Raw genomic sequence first — 18087 nt, forward strand, 5'->3', positions numbered from 1 at the left:
CCATCATCTCCACCTGACCGAGGTTAGGTAGGAATATCCTGCGCCTGCATTACAGTCTCCTTTGCTGGACCTATGATGTTTTGGTTGGGTCTGTGTCTTACATAGTAACCACCTTACTGATGGTCGGGACTAGAGGCTTCTTCAGGCTTCACTTCTTGAACGGGCCTCCTGCGCAGGAGCCATAGTGGGTGAGTACGATCCATTTTGAAATATATATGTAATGCGCTGGTGGTTGTGTGAATTCCGTCTGCTAGCCTTCTTTGCAGTGTTTTCCGAGACCTGTGTGTTCTGTCCTTTTCTAGGGTAGGTCCTCGGTGAGCACCCCTTCTGCTGGACTCAGAACCGGGTTCTCGACTATATGCTTGAAAGAATGAAGAATATGGTAAACAAGTTGCTATAAACAATGCATAATTAGCCTATATAACCAGCTGGTATTTCATTAAAAAGAAGACCATGTTTTTGTTCTTTATGAGAAGTGGTTTTATTTAATTTTAACATAAAGGCATGTTGTGTGCCACTGCAGTTAAATCAGTGTCTATCATGATAAAACATTAATATCAAACCTATATAATGAGTTTGGAAATTTTAGAGAAATGCTTAATGAATACATTGCAACTAAACCCATTAGATTTTAGCCGACTAAATTTACTGTAGATTTAGTCGACTAAAATATTATGATATTTAGTCGACTAAAACTAGACTAAAACTAAAAACAATTCAATTCAGTCAGACTAAAATATGACTAAAACTAAATGCATTTTAGTCAAAAGATTATGATTAAAACTAAATCAAAATGTGCTGTTAAAATTAACACTGGTCTGTGCAAACTAGCTCATGATGGCCTCTCAGGTCTGGGAGAAAGTGTTTCAGAGACCGAAACACAGCCAGCATCTCCAGGAAATGTATGTGCCACGTGAGATGGTGACCTCCCCATAGACCCTGGGCAGAGCGACCACTCATGACCACTCCCCAGCCCGAGAGGGAGGCATCCGTCGTTAGATTTACATGATGTAGAGGAGCCAGAGCAGCATCCAAACACTTGGTAAAAGTGTGGGGTGAGAGTACAAAAATGAACAGAATAACTCGTTATTGGTAAGCTTCGCCCCCGAAAGCAAACCTCAGGAAGTCAAGTCAAGTCTGCTTTATTGTCAATTCTTCCACATGTACAGCACATACACACAGAGAATTGAAACTGCGTTACTCTCAGACCCTTGGGTGCATACAGATAACATAAATACAGATTAAATACAAAATACAACTATACAAAATACAACTATACAAATATATAAATAAGGTAAAATGTAAAAATATATATATAAAGCACAAGGCATATGGAAGATAGAGTGCAAACCAGTAAAGTAAACAACAGTGCAGATATAGTGATGTAGTGCAAAAAAAAAACTTCCTGTGTTGAGGAAAAATGGAAACATGGAAGTATGTGTCCTTCAGATCTATCGTGACAAACCAGTCCTCGGACCTGATTTGAGACACAACCTGTTTGAGTGTCAGCATCTGTCTTGAACTTCAGTCGCATGACTGAATGGTTCAGCTGACATAGATCTAGAATGGGACGCAACCCCCCATCCTTCTTCGGAACGATGAAGTAGCAGCTGTAGAATCCAGACTCTCTGTTGAGAGGAGGTACCACATCGATGGCCTCCTTCCTCAAGAGAGTGTCTACTTCTTGTTCCATAATTAGAGCCTGCTCGTGACCCACTAGTGTGGGAAAAAACCCTTGAATAGAGGTGGATGAGAACCAAACTATATTCTGTACCCTCTCTCCACAGTGTGCAGGACCCATTGAGACACGTTCGGCAGAAGTCTCCACGCTGCCAGATGGCCTACTAAGGAAATCAGTCTCGAGAGATTGACCTCTATTGTCTTTTGAATGGTTAATTTGCCGCTCTGAAGCGGAGGACCGGCAGGGAACGAACGAACTATCTGTTCTGACAATCCTCTTTGAGGATGCAAGCTTTCTAGCACCGCTACATTTCTGGGCAGACACTGAATTTTTAGCTCGCTGGAGACTGACTTGCCCTGAAGCAATGGCAGGGTTAACGGATGGATCTTCCGAGGGAACTGAGGAGAGACAGGCACCGTGTGATGAGGTGAGAACCACTCTTCCCCAGAGGGGCCTGCTCTCAGAAGTCCTGGGCCTTTGATGTCAGGACTTCTTTGTCGAAGACCTCCTCAGATCTGCCTTTTGTTTCAGGGCCTTCAACTTGGAGCTCCGCTGTGAGTCCTGTCAGGGGGAAGTCGTGGCCTAATGGTTAAGAGAGTTGGACTTGTATCCCAAAGGTTGCGAGTTCGAGTCTCGTACCGGCAGGGATTGTAGGTGAGGGGAGTGAATGTACAGCGCTCTCTTCCACCTTCAAGACCACGACTGCACCGCAGCATAAAATGGCTGCCCACTGCTCCGGGTGTGTGTTCACTGCTGTGTGTGTGCACTTAGGATGGGTTAAATGCAGAGCACTAATTCCGAGTATGGGTAACCATACTTGGCCACATGCCACGTCACTTTCATTGTTGCAGGGGAGTATGAGAGGCAACGCTCTGTTTTTGTTTTTGGACCTCCCTGTATGAGGAGCTCGTACACGGTTTGGACTGGTCCCGCCCAGCAGCCCCTTGAGCATGAGAACAGCGACGAAGGAACTGCTGGAATGCCGCTGCCTGACGCCTAGCCGCCTGAAACCTGTCAATGACAGTATCGACTGCATCGCCGAACAGGTCAGAAGGCGCCATCAGGGCATCCAGCAAAAAGACACTTTCCTTCTCTTGGATGTTGGACAGGGTCAACCACAGATGCCGCTCTGTGGCCACCATGGCTGCCATAGGCTGCAATAGACTCTGGCGGTCTCCTTGGTGGCACGGAGGGACAAATCTGCAGCCCAACGCAGCTCTTGGATGTCGTCGGCCTTCACTTCCCCGTCAAGCTCTTTCAGCAGGTCAGCTTGATAAGCTTGCAACACCTCCATGTGATGAGCCCCAGATCCCATGTAAAGACCTTGTCTCAGACGACCACCGGGACAAGACCACAGGAAACAGATGAGTCCTCTGCACAATGTGACATTGCTGCAGCCTGGAATTGAACTGCTGGTTTCATCTGGTCAGAGGAGAACTGGCCCCCTGACTGAGCCTGGTTTACTCCATTATGTCACCGATGGAGTTTTGGTTCCTTGCCGCTGTCGCCTCTGGCTTGCTTAGTTGGGGACACTTCATTTCCAGCGATATTGGTGAATTGATTGCAAATGATTGCAAAGATACTATTTAAACTGAACTGAGCTGGATGATGACATCACTGAATTGAATGATGAACTGTCTTTAACTGAAAAATGAGTGTTTACTATTGTCATTTTGCATTATTGACACACTATTTTCCTAATTAATGCTGTTCAGTTGCTTTGACACAATCTGTATTGTTAAAAGTGCTATATAAATAAAGGTGACTTAACTTGACTTGACTCCATTTTTCAGCCTGACCTGCTTCCATGTGCGCTTTTCCCACCAAAGCAGAGGAGGTCCGAAGCGACTTGATGGGAAGTGCCGGGGTTTTCAGGGACAATGCCTTACCAGGAGACAGATAACCAGCTAGCGACTGTTCTACCTGTGGCATCGCCCCATAGCCACGATCCCTTAACCCCACCACATTGCTCCCTCGAGAGCTGACTGTGTGTGCTCCGCTCCCAAACAAACAAGGCACATACTGTGTGTATCCCCACCTGTGATGTAACAAGGGCAGGGAGGAACACACCGCATGAAACACTGTTTGTCACCACTTTTAGATGCCATAATAAACAATCGTAACAGATGTACAACAGTAAATAGAACATACACACATAGAGCACTTACTGAACAAGAGAGGCTGCCACTGTCTCCACCGCAAGTGCTTTTATACTTCCTGGTCGTTACGTCACCCCGTCCGTAATGGTTTGCCATTACATCAGACTGTATTCACATATGATTCAGAGCGTGAACACGCAGACGCGTTCCCAAAGCATTTTCGAAGCAGCTCAAGTTCCTGAAGGGGAACTAATTTTTCAGACATCTGAACTTATTGTTTTGATAGAGAAGAAAAATATAATTCATGAATTGAGCCAAAACAATTGAGAGAAAAAACAAACAAACAAACTGTAATACTATGTACTTAATAATAAAATCAGAATCAGAATCAGAATGAGCTTTATTGCCAGGTATGTTTACACATAGGAGAAATTTGTTTTCGTGACAGAAGCTTCCACAGTGTAACAGAATGACAATGACAGAACAAAAAAACACAGATAATTAAAAATAAATAAAAAATTAAAAATAGAACAAGTAAATAAAGAATAAAAATATACAAATCGACAATTGTATGTACAGGTATATAACAATTGACAGTTGTATGTACATGTATATTATGTTCAAATTATAATGTAGACTGAGTATGTGTGTTAGATAAATAAGTGTATGCCGATGAGTGTGGTGTCGTCTGCAAACTTCAGGAGCTTGACAGAGGGGTCTATAGAGGTGCAGTTGTTGGTGTACAGGAAGAAGAGCAGTGGGGAGAGAACGCAGCCCTGAGGAGCTCCAGTGCTGATGGTGCGGGTGTTGGATGTGAGTTTTCCCAGCCTCACTAGCTGCTGTCTGTCTGTCAGGAAGCTGTTGATCCACTGACAGATGGAGGTGGGCACGGAGAGCTGAGTTAGTTTGGGCAGGAGGAGGTTTGGGATGATGGTGTTAAAGGCCGAGCTGAAGTCCACGAACAGGATCCTCACATAAGTCCCTGGTCTGTCTAGATGTTGCAGAACATAATGCAGTCCCATGTTTACTGCATCGTCCACAGACCTGTTTGCTCTGTAGGCAAACTGAAGAGGATCCAGCAAGGGTCCAGTGATGTCCTTCAGGTGGGCCAGCACCAGTCTTTCAAAAGACTTCATGACCACAGACGTTAGAGCCACAGGTCTGTAGTCATTAAGTCCAGTAATTTTGGGTTTCTTTGGGACAGGGATGATGGTGGAGCGTTTGAAGCATGAAGGAACTTCGCACAGCTCCAGTGATCTGTGAACGATCTGTGTGAAGATGGGGGCCATCTGGTCAGCACAGGATTTCAGACAGGCTGGTGTAACACAATCTGGGCCTGGTGCTTTTTTCCTTTTCTGCTTCCGGAAGACCTGGCGCACCTCGTCTTCGCTGATCTGAATTGCAGGTGTGGGGGAGAGGGGGGTTGCTGGAGGTGTGAATGGTTGTGTGGAGAGGTGTTCAGAGCGGGTGTGGGGTGTCTTTTCAAACCTGCAGTAGAACTCGTTCAGATCGTCTGCCAGGTGTTGATTCTCCGCAGTGCTGGGGGATGGTGTCTTGTAATTGGTGATTTCTTTTAGACTTTTCCACACTGATGCCGAGTCACTCAAAACAAGCTTTTAAATCCTGCTCTGCTTCATTAGTCCATCTTTTTACAATCCTTAGTACAGGTTTAGCTGATTTCAGTTTCTGCTTATAGGTCGGTACAAGATGAACCAAACAGTGATCAGAGAGCCCCAAAGCTGCTTGTGGAACAGAGTGATATGCATTCTTTATTGTGGTGTGTCCCTTTCTTGGCCACTAGAGGATGCGTTAAATCTAAGGACTCTGGTCTAACGAAATAAAAATGTTTATGCTTTTCACTGTAGTACCTTTTTTTTAAACCATTAGCCAAGTCAATTATATGTCTATGTGAATTTAAAGTGTAATTTAAAAATACTGGTGCATTAAAAGCTCTTTAAAAATAGTAATATTGTTAGACCATTTAAAAATCCCAAAAATTAGCTTTAAAGCATTGTTTACGTGGCCGCGAGAAACAGTGGAATTAATTCAACAGTAATTATGTATATTTTCAAGAGTCCATAAAAAACATTGGAATGGTATTTGTATAGAAAATTGTTCAAAATTAGGGTTCCGTTAGTCCATTACCATTATTATAAAGCCTGCATGTTAGTTTTACGCCTTTAGGCAGCAGCAGTTAACAGTGTAAGTAGGCTAGTATATTTTAGATGCTGTTTACACTAATTGACAACAGAAGTATTTTATTGATACACTGTTTACAGTAAGTGAAAATAGCAATAGATTATATTCACACTATTTCTGTCAGGACCACTATCGTCAAAGATGATTGACAATTAGCCCCCCAGTGTAAAACAGAACAGAACCAACATAAATGTATTGCAGATATCGTTAAAGGTCAATAATTTAAAGTACACATTTTATAATTAGTCTGACTCAAAGGATAATCAGAAGGCTGAATCCTGACAGAGGAGGAGCTGGGGATGGAGGAGGGTAATTAGCTATTGAGCAATGTGAAAACTGCTGATAATACTGAGGGACCTTATATATGAATGCATAGATAGGAGTCGTATTCCTATAGGTAGATGGGGATCAGCTGAGAGTTAGCTGATGCGAGCTTGACTAACGTGACCTGCCAGAACTAACGTTACATTTGATTTCTGTCAGGACCACTATTGTCAAAGATGATTGACAATTAGCATACAGTTTGGATTGGCGGTATGGTTCTGTTCTGGGCAAGAACTCCCTGTGCATCCATGCAACCTAGCATGGATGAGAGCAGGGAGAGCAGTGATAACCCCCCAAAACAAAACCATGTGCTGATATCCCCCAACACAATCTGATAGCAAAATCTCAAATCCTTAGGCAACAACCATGTTGCCCTGAACCAAATGACCAAAACAAGTATGTTGCCAAAACCTGCATAATCTGTAGCAACAATCATGTTGCCTTTAACGGATGACCTAATGAGTATGTTGTCAATACCTTAAAAGCTTAAGCAACATGTTCTCAATAACACCAGATAGACTTAAGAAAAACATGTTTCCGATTCAACCACAGCTTTTAGAACAAGCGTGTGCCAATAACAAGCAGATAGCTCTGGGACAAGCGTGTTCCCGACAATACAACTATAACTTAAGAACAAGCATATTCCCAATAACAACCGAGAGCTTAAGAACAAGCATGTTTTCAATACGACTAGACAGAACAAGCGTGTCTGGTACTGGAGCCGAATCAACACTGAACTGACGGCTGCATCCGAAACTTGAAAATGCTGCCTTTGGAGGACACATTTCAAGGTAGGAAGACATCAAGACATGTCAAATCCAATGTTAGCTTCACTTCCTTTCTCCTGAGATACCTTCATCTGGTCAATATTTAAAGGCAGAATAGATGCATCCTTCGCTGCCTTGATACCCACAATCCTGTGGGTCCTATACCGTGATGGTTGAGCAAAATAAAGTTGGCGTCTGAAGTTATTCCTTGCGATAAATCAGTATTATTAAGTAATTAAATATTTGTAATTATTTAGCATAGTTATCACTGAAGCTCATTCTATTTTGTTGTAGATCACTGAACGTTAAGCTGCCTCAGAAGCATGTCAGATATCAGTTTAATGAGTTACTACCTTCATGAACAAACACTGCCTGCGAAGTCATTGGCTGATAGGCAGCATGTCAGCAGCCTAGGTTTTCGATGCAGACGACTTCAACTGAACAATGACCATTTACCATTTTCTCTTGGAGTTGTGCCGCAGCAGAATTGGTTCCGTTTGCACCATGGTCATTATTTGCTGCTGCTTAAATCTGTGCTGTAGTGTTATAAAATAAAGTTGACTTGACTATGTTAAAGGGGACATAACGCACACAGTTTAGGCCAATCTCATGTTAATCTTGAGTACCTATAGTGTAGTATTGCATTACTCACATCTCTGAAGAGTCTTCAGTTTTATCAGATTTATAAAGAAAGATACAGCTTACGGTTCTCTCTGAAAACAGCCGAGCTCCTGAAGACGAGCCGTGGGCGGAGCTGAAGAGTCGCGAGCACTTACAGGCCAATTGGCAACAAACACAGACATTTGATGCAGTTTTACAGCAGTTCCTAGTCATGACTGGGATCTTTTGTCACTGGGACTGCTCTGACTTTCAGTATCAAACGATGTACAAATCCAGTGTCAGAATGTACCTTGTTATAAAACATTAGTCACCGAAGTGACGGGAACAACAAACACGCTCGTGAAACTCCGTTGCTGCCCCGGAGAAAAAAATTGCATCCACTGTTCACATAACACTGAAGAAGGTTTTTTTTTATTCTCACATCCAAAAACACACATCTTTAGAGACAGTCTTCTCGAGCAAGTAACTGCAGCGCTGCTGATGACTTAAGAAAGTTAACCATTAACGAAACGCGTAGAGCGGCTCGCTCTCGCTCGGGTCGCTGAGTGCGCGCACGCGCATAAGAACCCAACTCTTAACAGTATAAACAACTCAGAATGCATGAAATAGCATTAGACCCTCCTTTAAGTGTAGCATATGCAGCGACAAGTGTGTTGCCAGTGACAACAGATAAGTACCGCACATTGCCAATAGGTCACATAAACTAGCACAATACAAGCATGTAACTGAAAACAACTAAATGAGCCTAAGCAAGACAGATAGCCTTAGCAACACGCATGTTGCCAAATCTGAGAGCATTAAAAGGAAATTAGCTTGTGAAGACGTTCGAGAGAGTGAAACAAATCAGCTGTGATGGGATACTTGATCTATTGATATCCTTCTTGGGGATGAATTTCCCATCTGAACTTGTTCTTGAGTCAGTTACATAACTCGTGGAGTCCATGTCAATAATGTAGCGATGCGTGAAGTAATGCTAACTCAGTTACTTCCGAATCAGGCAGCTTATGATCAATGCAGTGAATTCACGTGTTTAAGTTAACAAACTTGAATGAATCGGAGGTGAGTTCATTGGAAAATGAATTCCACTCGCTAAATTCCCGATTCCTGCTGATGGTGTTTTGCCTGCCGAATTCACCATTTAATTAGCTATTGAGCAATGCGAAAACTGCTGATAATACTGAGGGACCTTATGTATGAATGCTTAGATAGGTTTCGTATTCCTATAGGCAGATGGAGATCAGCTGAGAGCCAGAAGTATTTGCTTGACTAACGTGACCTGGCAGAACTAACGCTACGCTTGATGTATTTTCTTTCTAATAAGTGTAAATCATTAGATATATATTATCTATAGGCTATAAATGGTGGCAGATGTATGCACCTCAGTTCTGATCTGATATGTGATGGGAAAAAAGAGAAGAGCGAGTCCAGCGTGTTATTTTTAATTTTGTGTGGCCTGTAATGACTGTATAATTTATTTATTCATTATTAATTTGTAATTATAGGGAATTAATGATTATTACCACATTCGGTTTTGCTAGGACTTCGGATCTGAATGTCCCAAGTCCACCCGATCAAACCATAGGTAAATTTGTTAGTCTGCACTTCAAATCAGAGGTCGTCCAGCGAGCCGGTGATTCTTAGTATCTTTTAACAAATTTAATGTGTTTTCCTGGCCACGGTCATCACTAGGCATCCATATGTCATGAAAAGGTTTTTCAGCTCTGGTACAAAAGGTCTCTGGGGTATCTCTTGATTAGATTAATTCAAAGCCTCATGATGGTGATCCAGTGGCATCTCCGTGTCCTGTATATGAAATCCCTACAGGCCCAACCAGACATTGGTGGGTGTAATTAGTGTAAATAGCTTATATGTCAAAAAGGCTGGCTATTCGCACTTAAAGGGGTCATATGATGCTGCTAAAAAGAACATTATTTTGTGTATTTGGTGTAATGAAATGTGTTTATGTGGTTTAAAGTAAAAAAAACTTTTTCCACATACTGTACATTATTGTTTTTCCTCTATGCTCCGCCTTTTTGAAACGCGTCGATTTTTACAAAGCTCATCAGTCTGAAAAAGCGAGGTGTGCTGTGATTGGCCAGCTATCCAGTGCGTTGTGATTGGCCGAATACCTCAAGCATGTGACGGAAACGTTACGCTCCTCACCATACTGCTGATGCCGTGTTCCGGCCGGAGCGAAGAGACAAAAACATTAAAACCCATTACAAACGAGGAATTTGTTGCCTCCAGTGGGGACATAATTTCTGATTATAATGACTTATACTGTCTTTTTACGCGTTGCGTTGCATCGCGCCGCGTAAACATAAAACCCCGTCTGCATTTGTGATCAGAGAAATGACAAACAACAAGTGCTAATCTACACTGCCCAAAACTCGTGTTTGAATCATCAGTGGCAAATCCTTTAAATGAAAACGTACTTACAGACTGTGTGTAAGAACTGCCGGCATTTTAGTCTAACATTACTCTCCCAGGATCAGTAAACAGTCCTCCATAAAATGTGCTGCACACATCTGGATATTTGGGTTAAACTGTTCTGGAACAGTGTTGTAAATACAACTTAACCACTGATTTGTAGTCGTGTCACAATGAAAAACACAGCAGCCTAGCGTGAGCGGAAGCCCCGGCTTAGCATGAGCTGAGGCCGGGCTAGAGTGAGCTGAGGCCCCGGCTTAGCGTGAGCTGAGGCCGGGCTAGCGTGAGTGGAAGCCGCTGCTTAGCGTGATCCGACAAAGGAACGGCAACCACATGTGACGACCCCGGGCTGGACTCTGTTTCGTCCATCTATCTCTTTGGATTTGAGACTTTAGTCTTTGCAACTTTACAGATCTTCTTTATGCACCAAGAGCTTGTAACACTCCAAAGAGAAAGGACAAATTGAAATCGCATCATATGACCCCTTTAATAGACACACCGTTATTAAAACGGCACAGTGATATCGGCTGATATACAATATAATGTCCCATAGAGACTTCAAGGGTTATGAAAATAGCCTATCCAGTATATGAAAATCAAGTTAATTTCAAGTTCATTTATTTTTAAAGCACATTTAAAAACAGCAACAAGACTGACCAAAGTGCTGTACATTAAAATAAAACCATAAACACATAAAACAGAAAGAATAAAACATATTAGGGATGCACCGATACTTTTTCCAGTACTCACCCGAAACCGATACTTTTCTTTTTGTTACTTGCCGATACCGAGTACTGATACCAATATTTTTTTTGCATTTGTAATTTTTTTAAATATTGGGTACAGAAACAAAAAGAGCATGTATAATGTTAGTTGGTTAACTTCATTTATCAAATAGATACAGTCAAACCAAAATGTATTCAGACACATTCAACATTTCTCACATTATCACAGTTTATTCACTATAGTTTAGAAAATGGTAAAAAAGATAACAAGAACTCAGAGTTAAACTGTGTCAGAACAAATTCAGCTTGATAATGTTAGATAACTTTGATAGAAAGGTATGTAATGGATTACAATCAACCAAAAATTAGACAGCTGTTAGTATGACAATATTTACACAACTATCAATACTTAGTCGGGCAACCCTTAGCCTTAATGACAGCCTGTAGTCTCCTGGGCATGCTGTCACCCAGCTTCATGCAAACCTGAACTTCTTTTTTTTTTTCCAGACCCAGTCTGAATATTTTTTGGCCCCAAATTTGTATGAGTTTTACTGGTATTCCACTGTATGAAGACATTTTGGTTATAATTTGTCACAGTTTACTTTATTTTGCTATCCTCACTTACATAAATTAACTATAGTGTCCTGCACCCACTAGAAAAAAAATATCACAAATTATATCTGGTCTCTGAATAATTTTTGGTTTGACTGTATATCCTTTGGTTATTTTCACACTTAATTATGACCATTAAAATGTATTTTACAAGTTTTTGTTACTTTCACCATTCATTTAATTTTTGCTCTATGGTACATCATCTTTAATTTAATAGCATTAGAGCTGCTCCATTGCAGCAGCTTAGTACTGTAATCACGCACTTTGCTGTAATAATGCAGGGAACCACTCATTATAAATCTCCTAATTGTGTTATTTTCAGAAATAGAAGTCACGTTTTTTTTCATCTGAAACGTGCTGCGATTTATGTTCTAAAGCCACTCATATAATGCAGAAACACTCATGAAGCAAGCATAGGGCGTGCACATATTTGTACTGATGCAGAATAGTGCCCCTATAAATGGTCTTATTTTTACGATTTAGTTTTAATCCAAATGATGCGTGTGCTAAGTGTGTGAACATCAAAGATCACATAACAGAATTGCTCTCTCTCTCTCTCTCTCTCTCTCTCTTTCTCTCTCTCTCTCTCTCTCCCTACCATTAAGTAACTTGTGCATTGTTTTACTTACTTGTTTTTGACGTATCCGACCGAACTACAAACTTTCCAGTAATGTCTGCGAGAAAGGTATATTCACTCGACCAGCTCGCGCATCTGCGCCATTGCGCGCTCAATCCACTCAGCATGCTTTGCTTATCAGCTTGTGCACATCCGCTATACAGTCAATACTGAATGTTTAACATTATATTCATTGCATACATATACTTAGTAGACATCCTTAATCTCTAATAACTGCATTCTGCTGTCTGTTGTTCTGTTGTCGGTGTTTCATTGTCTGAATATGGCACTGAACACATGCTGTGTGGTATCGGCGTTTGATATTGGGGCATTTTAACGAGTACGAGTATGAGTACAGGAGCTCGGTATCGGTGCATCCCTAAAACATTTGAATGTAAAAGCAAAGGAATTACAGATAAACAAGACCATAATACAATGTAATAAGAATGGGATATTAATAGGCCAGATCAAACAAGTGTGTTTTTAAAAGAGACTTAAAAATGGATAGGGAAGGTGCTACTCTAATCTCAAGCGGCAGATCATACCATAACCGAAGCCCAACCACAGAAAAAGCTTGATCCCCTCTACGTTTTAGTCTGGAATGAGGAACTAAAAAGAAATTCTGATCACTGGATCTTAGACTTCTAGAGGGAGTATAAAAGTGCAACAGCTCTGAGAGATAACTAGGGGCTTGGTTATGTAAAGATTTATACACCAGTAAGATAACTTTAAAATCGATTCTAAATTGAATAGGCAGCCAATGAAGTGCCCTCAGTTTGGGGGTGATGTGGTCACATTTGTTTTGGACCAATTGTAGGTGAGTAATTTGTGACTTTGAAATACCGCAATATAGTGAGTTGCAGTAATCTAATCGTGAAGTAATAAAAGCGTGGACAGCCATCTCTAACGTCGTAGCATTTAAAAAGTGTTTGATTTTAGACAGCAAGCAGAGTTGATAAAAACTGGAACCAATTACAGATGAGATATGTTTGTCCAATTTTAATGACTTGTCAAGAAGGACACTCAGATTTCACACACGAGAAGATCTGAAGGCCGATAATCTGCCTTGAATAGGCAGCCAATGGAGGCCCCTCAGTATGGGGGTGATGTGGTCACATTTGCGACTATTTTGAAGAAATCTAGCAGCAGCGTTTTGGACCAATTGTAGGTGAGTAATTTGTGACTTTGAAATACCGCAATATAGTGAGTTGCAGTAATCTAATTGTGACGTAATAAAAGCGTGGACAGCCATCTCTAACGTCGTAGCATTTAAAAAGTGTTTGATTTTAGACAGCAAGCAGAGTTGATAAAAACTGGAACCAATTACAGATGAGATATGTTTGTCCAATTTTAATGACTTGTCAAGAAGGACACTCAGATTTCACACACGAGAAGATCTGAAGGCCGATAATCTGCCCAGATCTAGGATGGTAGCCTGAGAATATTCAGTAGGACTGAAAACAAACACCTCTGTTTTATCTTAATTTAAAGGTGCTGTATGTAGGATTGACTACTGTATGTTGATTTTTAAACTAGGTATTGCAGTCCAAATTCAAAATATTGGAGATGTTTTTTTTTCACCCGGCCCCTCCTCCTCAGACTTGACGCACACGCAGATTGCCAGATTGATGACACCAACAGGAACGAGCACACTTGATGATGAATGAAATGAAATACGCTGTGTTTTCCGCCAACTGGCAACCTGGGGTGGCGAAATACAATTGGGTAAACTGGCAGTGGGCGTATTTCACAAACCAAAACAGAGACCGACATTCCGGCCCGGAACACACATTTTCAAAGGAGATTAACTGACTGTAGCATTGTTTGTCAGATAAACAAGTGTGTTAACTTAGCATGTTTCTTAAATATCTGCAAGCATATTATGGTATTTTTAAGCTTTAGTAGATTCAAAAACTTACATACAGCACCTTTAATGTTAAAAATGTGTTGAGCTAGCCAGATTTTGACCTTGTCTAAGCACCTTAGTAAGGTGTTAAGTGCTGAAGGATCATTTATCTTAATAGGTAAATAAATCTGGCTATTGTCAGCGTAGAAATGAAAAGACACCCCATGCCTTCTTAGAATGGAACCCAGAGGAAGCATGTACAGGGAAAAAAGGAGGACGCCAATATCGATCATTGAGGGAGGCCACGGGTGAGAGGTGCAACAGAGGAAGAAAATGTACCTAGTTTGACAAAAAAATTTATGTCGGATAAAAATGACTGAAACCACTTAAGGACCATACCGTTTAGGCCCACGTCAATATATGAAAATATATTGAATATCAAAATTAGATCATTAGACCCTGAGTGAAAGAACTGGAACAGCGCTTAAAAAGAAGAAGCGCCATATTTATTAAAGAGGAGCATGTTAAAAGTTAGCAAATATAACTTATATGTTTGTGTGCAAGCATAGGACCATTTCTGTTGTGTTGTGCTAATTGTGTTGTATTATGCTAATTGTGTTGTGGCTTGTTTCCATTGAGTTGCAGCTTTTTTCTGTTGTGTTGTGAGCATTGTTTGTCAGATAAACAAGTGTGTTAATTTAGCATGTTTCTTAAATATCTGCAAGCATATTATGGTATTTTTAAGCTTTAGTAGATTCAAAAACTTACATACAGCACCTTTAATGTTAAAAATGTGTTGAGCTAGCCAGATTTTGACCTTGTCTAAGCACCTTAGTAAGGTGTTAAGTGCTGAAGGATCATTTATCTTAATAGGTAAATAAATCTGGCTATTGTCAGCGTAGAAATGAAAAGACACCCCATGCCTTCTTAGAATGGAACCCAGAGGAAGCATGTACAGGGAAAAAAGGAGGACGCCAATATCGATCATTGAGGGAGGCCACGGGTGAGAGGTGCAACAGAGGAAGAAAATGTACCTAGTTTGACAAAAAAATTTATGTCGGATAAAAATGACTGAAACCACTTAAGGACCATACCGTTTAGGCCCACGTCAATATATGAAAATATATTGAATATCAAAATTAGATCATTAGACCCTGAGTGAAAGAACTGGAACAGCGCTTAAAAAGAAGAAGCGCCATATTTATTAAAGAGGAGCATGTTAAAAGTTAGCAAATATAACTTATATGTTTGTGTGCAAGCATAGGACCATTTCTGTTGTGTTGTGCTAATTGTGTTGTATTATGCTAATTGTGTTGTGGCTTGTTTCCATTGAGTTGCAGCTTTTTTCTGTTGTGTTGTGGCTTTTTTCTGTTGTGTTGTGGCTTGTTTCCATTGTGTTGTGTTAATTTTGTTGTGTTGTGAATATTTTGCTGTGTTGTGCACTACTGTGCCACCGTAGCTTTAGTATGGTAGTCAGCACATCAAAATAAGTGTATATGAAAAAAAAATAAAATAAAAAAAAACTCTCTTTATTTATTCCTTCTCTTTCTAGCTTGTACTTATTTGAACAATGTCTAAGAACTTGGTATTACAACCACTTCTTGTGTCTGTTTGCCTCTCTTAAGAAGAATCGCTTTATGTATCCTCCAATTGTAAGTCGCTTTGGATAAAAGCGTCTGCTAAATGACTAAATGTAAATGTAAATGTATATGTATATATATTTATTTTCCTTTCCCAGAAGGGGCTCTAAAAAGGACATACTGTAAGTGTAGCATAAAAGTAATCCAGACAGGCCAAGTATTCTGAAATAATATGATCACTTTTGCAACCAAAGTAAAACTGATGTGGCTATTCACTTTCAAATAATATATAATGATGCAACAACACATGTATACAGAGTGCAAATCAAATATGGCAACATGTCAAAAACACAGAACTTGGATTACACTACAGGATGTTTAGATTACTTTTTGGAGCTTAAAACGTTTGGAACCCATTGACTTGGACTGAACAAAATGAACAATGAACAGCAGAAACTTTCAAATATAATTTTTTAATAGTGAAAATAATACAGGTTTGAATAATGTCATAATTTTTATATGAACTATCCTTTTAATTAAGCATGCTTCCTGCTCTCTAGACCAGCACCGAAGCAAATTCAAGGTCTTTTATCAGCAGCAACATTAGTTCTCTTTTAAGGCAAAAGGTCTTTAAATGACCTCATATTGAACGTATCATTTAGGACGTTTTTCACCCAATGCTTGCCTCTTCCCTGCCGTTCCCTGGTCACATTTTTATTTTTTTAATGCAAATCCAAACATTTCTACACTCGGATTCTCTGTCACATTCCCAGCCCAAGGAGAATGAATCAAAGTTCTATCACTCTGCTTTAATGGTGCTTTTATCTTCAGAGAGCCACAAATAACCTCAGCCTTAACTGATAATGTCTGCGCAGTGACACTTGTGTTACATTACCCTCTCAATATCTCCTCACATTGCCATTATCATTTATCTGACTTTTTTCATCCCCTGACTTGATTTAGGCACATTTCTATGGGCTGCAAGCGATGCACGATTCACGAGTACTATGAAGGCTGGAGTCTCAATGATTAAAAGTACACACTTTTTTTGCGACGTGGCTTCGCAATCAGTCAATAACCAGTACTACATCAAACCGCAGCGATGGCATCGCCTCTTGTTGGCCCATCCAAGTGGCGACATTAATCATGACCGAACGTTTAATATCAATTTCTTATCCTATCCATGGACAACGATTTCTGAGTAATTGGATTCTCCTTAGCAACATATATATCCATCTTTAGAGGTGTGGAGTGCTGAGAGCAATTCATAAGATGCCAATTCTAATCAAAGTGCCTCTTAATCACATTATTTGCTTGCATCTCTGTTTTGTGCTGAGATTAATGCTAAAATGGGATCATCCAGGATTTGATTTCTGTTTTCGGAGCACACATTTCTTCCCTTTTTGCGGACTGTCAACATATCCCAGCATCACAAAACCGCTTGCCGTGTAAATGATGAGAGCCGTATAAATGGAACAGAAGAACGTTGTACCTTTGGGCCAGTAATTATTCCAGTGAGATGTGGAACTCTGGGAGGGACTAAACGGCTGTATTTTCGGTAAAGACACATTGAGGGCATGTGAAGGTGGTCTACAGGGCTCCGTCAGGCTGAGATTAGACTGCTGGGGAGGCACAGATTGCTTTAGGAATAAGCAGCATGCACAGCGGGTTGGCAGGAAAGAGAGGCAATGAGTTTCTGAGGCTCTGATAGGTTCTGCCGTCATTATTAATAGCTTTTTTCTGTTTCTTTGGCATGGGGTACAGTACGCCACGACTCTTTTTACACTTTAATGGTTTTGTATTTCCAGGTGTCAGATGTATTATTACAGATCATTCAAAGCTGCTGAAATTGTAATTTCAGGAGTTGCATGAATTCAGTGAAGGTCTGCATTTGGTAAGTAAATTAGGATATTTATATTTGATTATTAAAATAAATTATGTAGATTAAGATCTTGCCTTTTTTGATAAAAAAAAATGTCTGCAGTTTAAATGCATGATATATGGGGTATTGGAATATATGGGAGTTTTTAATGAACATATATTTTTCATACTATACATTATAAAGCTGTTATGCCTAAATTAACTAAAATCAGCAATTAAAATGATGAATGTTGGATATGGTGTTTAATATTTATTTATTTAGACAAAATAGTGCAGAATTCTAATATTGGTAATTAATCAATTATTGGCCATAATGGATGTGCAATATCAATTATGCACTATTGTTCAAAGTTTGGGGTTAGTAAGGATTGATTGATTGATTGATTTAAATTAATGGTTTTATTTGGAAATGATGCATTAAACCATGTACAGTCATAGCCAAAAGTTTTGGCAGTGACATACATTTTGTGTTTTACAAAGTTTGTTGCTTAAGCTGTTGTGGTGTTCATACACATTTTTTTTAGATTATTGTGTAGAGTGATCAGATACATTGTAAAAAAATTGCTAAAAGCTTCATTGGCCAAATAATTTACTTTTCACACACACAAAAAAATAATAAATAAATAAATATATGTATATATATATATATATATATATATATATATATATATATATTATTATATAAACAAAAAAAGAGATTTTTACA

This window comes from Sinocyclocheilus grahami, unplaced genomic scaffold, assembly GCF_001515645.1.
Source record: "Sinocyclocheilus grahami isolate Dianchi unplaced genomic scaffold, SAMN03320097.WGS_v1.1 scaffold905.1, whole genome shotgun sequence".
In the NCBI taxonomy this organism is placed as follows: Eukaryota; Metazoa; Chordata; class Actinopteri; order Cypriniformes; family Cyprinidae; genus Sinocyclocheilus; species Sinocyclocheilus grahami.